A 6,000-nucleotide genomic window follows, 5' to 3' on the forward strand; every position below is an offset into this window, starting at 1 on the left:
TAGCTGGCCAGGTGCTGGCCTGACCTCGGGGCGGTCACCCTCACTTACCCTCACGCAGAGGATTAAGGGGCTCTCCGGATGTGCCAGGCACGTCCTTGCCAGAACCGTGCCCCACGCTGCGGTTTCTGAGGCATCTGGGTCACACGTCCTCCTTTCTCCCTCCAGGTGTGGCAGGTGTGCTGGTGGGACACCCGTTTGACACGGTCAAGGTGAGTCTCGTCGAGGTTTTATTCTCAGGCCCTCGTGGAGGCACAGACATTGGAGGGCGGCCTGCAGCGTCCTGGTGGCTGGACCCCCCTTTCCGGGCACCACCTTGGGAGCCCTTCCAAGGTCCTCCCACAGGTTCTAGAATGAAGGTAGAGTCAGGGTTCTTCTCCCTGCTGCCCAGGTGAGAGGCAGCTTGTCCACCGGGCCAAGTCGGCCTTTCCTCCCAGGTTTGTCCCTGCAGTCTCCCAGCTGGGGCTGAACTTGGAGGTCCATTCTGGGGCTTGGCCAGCTGGGACTGAGGGGCCGAAGGACAGGTTTCCTCCTACCCAGAGCAAGGGGCACCCCCCCCACCCCGTCTTTACGCAGAACTCCTCCAGACAGCTTCCTGAAAAAGAAAGAAAGAAAGTTCAGGGAGAAAATACAGAAAAATCAAACCTTGTCAGCCTTTCCTGTGACCGTGATCTTCACAGAGCGGTGGTGATCAGGGCTGAGAAACTGAGCGGTCGTTTCCCGAGGGCTGGTGTGCACCTATAGGGTGCTGGTGGCTCCAGAGCATGGCCCCGGGGCTGGCGCCCAGTTCCCCCTCCGCAAGCCCACACCTTGGCACGTCGTCGGGCCCCAGGTTCTCCGGCACCTCAACGGAAACCAAGGAAGTCCGCATACCCAGTTGGAGATTCCCAAATAAGATTTCCCCCCTGTTTCTGGGGTTTTTTGGTCCTTCAGCTATAGCCACATCAGGACCCTTCCTTGCGGGCTTCCCCTGGGAGCCTGGTGAGCTGCCAGCAGCAGGCACTAGGCCAGACCTGGTGTCCCGCTGTGAACACTGAACTTGGCATCTCTTCCCAGGGGGGCGAGGGCAGAGCGCAGGCAAGGATGTCATCCCTAGGTGAGTTTGAGAGGACTCCCTGTCTCCTCTTTCTTCAGGAACCCAGGTGTTCCTGGGCTGAGAACAAGTCTTGTGAACTAGGGCAGGGATTTTCTCCAGCACAGGCATGAGGGCCCTGCCTTACGCACTGGCTCTGACTTTAAAAAGGTCTGTCCCGGGAATTCCCTGGTGGTCCAGTAGTTAGGACTCCCCGCTTTCACTGCTGAGGGTCCAGGTTCAATCCCTGGTCGAGGAACTCAGATCCCTCAAGCCACTCAGCAAAGTCTCCCCCGCCCCCCACCCCACCCCCCGCCAAAAAAATAAGTCTGTCCCTGGGCCTGTGCAGCTCCGGGCCCCCTGCCCGGCTGATCTGTCATGGGACTGTGGGCCAGTCACTTTACCTCTGGGCCTGCACAGTGAGGGGTTGGCAAGATGACTGAGGCCTTTGGGCCCGGTGCTCAACTGTGTAGTTTGTGCTGGGTGAAATGCTGGTTCCGAAGGTCGTGGAATTCCTTATTCCTTCCAAGCCACTCATTGAATTTGGGGAGGAGTTGGAAAGGCCAGGCTTTCTGGCCACTCTGCAGCCCCTGAGCCCCCATACGGGCCTGTGGAGAGTGAGGTGCTGGGGCAGCCTGTCCGCACGGCTGCCGGTGTCTGCCCAGCTGGCCACCCCCCGGAGCCTGCCCACGGGCCAGAGCAGCCCAGGACAGCCAAGCAGGGTCCACGTCATGCTGTGTTTCTGTCGCGTGTTCATGTGTTGTGAATGCCTCTCAGAGCTGCATCCAGCCAGGAAGTGTCTCCGATTCACTTCTTCAGCCCAGCTTTGCAGAGGCCTCTCTGAGCTAGGACTCAGCCAGGCCTGGCCAGGCCTTCTGCACCTCCCCGCCCCCGGCCCCTCAGTCAGGCCCGCCAGGCTTGGGGGCACTTTGCTCTGGCGTCTCTAGCTCCCTCGGACCTTCTGAACCATGACCAGCACCCCCGGGACACCCCTCTCCCCCCACCTTACCTGGCACCTGGAGGGTGGGCTTTGAGGAGCTCCATTTGGAACTGTGTTTTTGCCACCGTGGCCCACCAGCATCACATCTGGGCAAAGCTGTCTTTAAAAAGCCAAGCTCTTGGTGTGCGGGGTGGTGTGGTCTTTGTGAACTTCCGCCATGGCGTACCAGGGCCGGGGCCGGAAGGTGCAGAAGGTGCAGGGGTGCATCCCATCGATCTTATCTTCTGATGCTTGCAAAATCTGGGATTCAGGTGTGGCTTTATGAGCAAGTGCATATGCAGATAGAGGGCTGTATCACTGGTTTTGATGAGTATCTGAACCTCGTATTAGATGATGCAGGAGAGATTCATGCTAAAACAAAGTCAAGAAAACAGCTGAGTCGGATCACGCTGAAAGGAGATAACATTACTGTGCTCCAGAGTGTCTCCAACTAGAGATGATCAGTGAAGTGAGAACTTGTTGAGAAGGCAGTACAGTGTTTTTAGGCGTCCTTTGTTAGAAGTGTAGTTCTAAAGCATTTATTCGTATTGTTTTGCTCACCTTTATGTTATTACCAGATGACAATAAATGCTGTGGGATTGTTTTTATTAAAATATTTACATTGTTTCCTTCTTAAAAAAAAAAAAAAAGCCAAGCTTTTTATTCGGAAGGGGGAGAAAACCCACCCCCAGCAATCACCACTGACACTCTTGTTCCACCCATGGGCTCAGGTACCATTAAATTGTGCTGATTCTAGAGAAACTCATTTGGCTTGATTTAATGCTCTATCACCAATGGCCTTTTTTTTTACTGTTTTCCATTATAAAAGTTAAGCATTCTCAAAGAAAATTGGGAAACGTGATTTTTTTTTGATGGCTTTTTTAATCATCAGGTACATACACATTTTTTTTGTTGACTTTTCTATTACAAAAGTAATGTAGGTCATAAAAAATGTTCACCGTAACAGAGACATATAAACTAAAAAGAAAACAAAAAAAGACAACAGTCCTTTATGTAACCTTTCCCCCAAACCTTGTTAATGATTTCTACCAAAAAACAGACATGTACACAGGCCCATATATTTTGCTTGCTTTTGGCAAAGGTGGGATTTACTTCATAGCTCCGCGGTGGTTGTTTTAATTGAAGTGTCACACACGGAGAAATGTGCACACGCGCTCCGTGTACAAATCTATGAATCACCGTGAAGCACACACCTGGGAGAAGAAACGAGGCTGGCCCCCCCCGAAGCCCCCCTCTCCTCCTGACACCTCCGCCCTCCCCTTTTCCAGGCAGCCACCATCCTAATTCTCGTCTGTGGTGTGTTCTACCTCTTGAACCTCATGAACTCGGGCCTGGGCTCCGGAATGCACACAGGGACACCCGTGCTCCACGCCCATCCAGGCTGTCTTACGCGCGCAGGGACACCCGTGCTCCATGCACATCCACACTGTCTTACGCGCACAGGGACACCCGTGTTCCACGGCCATCCACGCTGTCTTATGCGTGCAGGGACACCCGTGCTCCACGCCCATCCACGCTGTCTTAGGCGTGCAGGGACACCCGTGCTCCACGCCCATCTAGGCTGTCTTATGCGTGCAGGGACACCCGTGCTCCACGCCCATCCACGCTGTCTTATGCGTGCAGGGACACCCGTGCTCCATGCCCATCCACGCTGTCTTATGCGTGCAGGGTCACCCGTGTTCCATGGCCATCCACGCTGTCGTATGTGCGCAGGGACACCCGTGCTCCATGCACGTCCACGCTGTCTTATGCGTGCAGGGGCACCCGTGCTCCATGCACATCCATGCTGTCTTATGCGTGCAGGGTCACCCGTGTTCCATGGCCGTCCACGCTGTCTTATGCGCGCAGGGACACCCGTGCTCCATGGCCACATCCACGCTGCCTTATGGCTGCAACATTGGCAGTCTGTTCCTCCAGGTCTTTGGGGCTAAAATCTGAGTCCAAAGTTTGGTTTTCCTCTGTTGCACCCAGAACCGCAGCCGCTGTCCGCAGACACACCGCCTTCGCCCATGTTTCTGTGGGAAGGCCATTTTCTGTCCTATGTCACTGGATGTGACAGTGTGACCAGGGAAACCGTGTCTGAGCCCTCTTTCACCAGGGAACAGCCGGCCCGGGCAGGGGAGGGGGCGGGGAGGCTGGGGGCTGGCCTCGGGGGTCCCTGCCTGGATGTGATGTTGAAATTTTGTGTTGCTTTAACCGCCTTTACTTTCCGAGCTAGGGGCTGTCTCCGTCCATAGCAAAATGTAACTTTGTAGATGAGCGCTAAGCCTCACCCGGAGAGCGCTAGTAAGTACAGACCAGGTGAACCCAACGCTTCTGTTCTCTGTCGTTCCCCCCTCCCTGCCCCCCCCCCCAGTCAGACCCTGGGCCTGGACCCCGCCACGCCACGCCCCTCCCCACCCCCCATGCCCCAGAGATCTCTCCCCAGCTAGGGACAGGGAGGGTGTGAGGTGAGCTTGGGCCCAGCCCAGATCCTGGGGTGGGAGCCCTGGGGGCTGGCTGAGAAAAATCAGCCTCCTCTGGGTCAGGGAGTCTTCACGTGGGGTCTGCCAGCCCCGTCGGGGAGCTGGGAGCCCCCGGGGCTTGTGTGCGAATGACCGCTTTTCCAGGGGTGGGTCCCTCAGTCCTCAAATGACATCCTGTCAAGACTTAAAAGACTCCCCCGAGGCATCTGAAAGTCCAGCCTCGGAGGGAACAGCTCCGTTTCAGATCATGTCTGCTGACACAGCCCTCTTGGTGTCAGTGTCGGGGGACCACAGGAGGAAGAGACAGTCCCCCAGAGACCCCGGAACATTGAAGGGAAAATGAAGAGCCTCCCATCGCAGAAAACAACCTGAGACAGAGCTCGTGGTGTTAATACATTCTCCAAGCTCATCGAGTGGCTGTGCTTTTCTCCTCTGAGCTGGCAGCCAGGGCAGGGAGGGGTGCTGGGGTGAACGTCGCAGGGTGCCCTCGGTGGTCAGCTGCCCCTCAGAGCAGTGGCTGCCAGCTCTTGGCTGAGGTCCTCGTGTGCCGAGATGGTATATTCTTTTCTTCCTTACAAAACATTTCCTGTAAGTGCACTCGCCAGCACCCCTACCCCACCCTGGCCCCGACCAACGCAGCCACTCAGGTCCCTGGAGTGGACAGCCTGACCGAGTTGCAAAACATCTCTGAGCCTGTCTTCCCACCTTTGAAATGGGAGTGACCGAACCCACTTCAGCCAGTGATTATGCCTGTAATGGTGATAATCTCTGAGTCAGAGCCGGAGACCAGCTCCCGGAATGGGACCTAACCTAGCTCACCCCGACCCGCGTGACACGGATTCGGAGTTCAGGAAATGTGCTTCTGCTCTGCACTGTGGGGCCTGCGTATCAAGGACAGAGATAAGCTCTCGGTCAACAAAGAACGCTTTCACAGTGAGGCTGTGGCCCGCTGGGCTCCAAGGGCGGTGCAGCCTGATCCCCCAGGCCCCAGAGTTGCTGACACGGTCCCCAAGGAGGCTGCCAGCTGCTCTCCTGTCACCACTTTACTAACTCATGACCACTGCCCTCACTGGGGGGCACTGGCAGAAACCAAGCGGAAGGCCCGTGAGGCCCGAGGCTCCTCACTTTCAGTGCCCGTTGCGCGCTGCCAGCCCCTGATGAAGGGAGTGCGTGGTGGGATGTTAGATCCTGAGCCCCTTTGGCGTCGGCCACGATTTGCTACCGGGAGGGTGGGGAGGTCTCGAGAGATGTCTCATGCCCCACTGTCACTACACGGTGCAGAGATAGTGAAGCCGGGGTCTTGAGGACCCCTGCCCCTCTGCAGCTGGCTGTCCCTGTGACTGCCCGCTGATAGCCTTCCCTGAAGAGGCACAGACACCCAGCCCTGCCCCACCCTGGAACTCCTAAAGCCACAGAAAGCTCCCTGGCTCCCTGCCTTCTGGGTCTGGCCTCGGGCCTCCTGGAGA

At 56.7% G+C, this 6,000-nt stretch overlaps 1 pseudogene; it reads left to right on the forward strand.

Annotated features, from left to right (window-relative positions):
- The first annotated feature begins 2,226 nt into the window (after positions 1-2,226).
- Positions 2,227-2,503, forward strand: LOC136119193 (small nuclear ribonucleoprotein E-like; annotated as a pseudogene).
- Positions 2,504-6,000: the final 3,497 nt, after the last annotated feature.

Source organism: Phocoena phocoena, chromosome 2 (assembly GCF_963924675.1).
Source record: "Phocoena phocoena chromosome 2, mPhoPho1.1, whole genome shotgun sequence".
NCBI classification, from domain to species: Eukaryota; Metazoa; Chordata; class Mammalia; order Artiodactyla; family Phocoenidae; genus Phocoena; species Phocoena phocoena.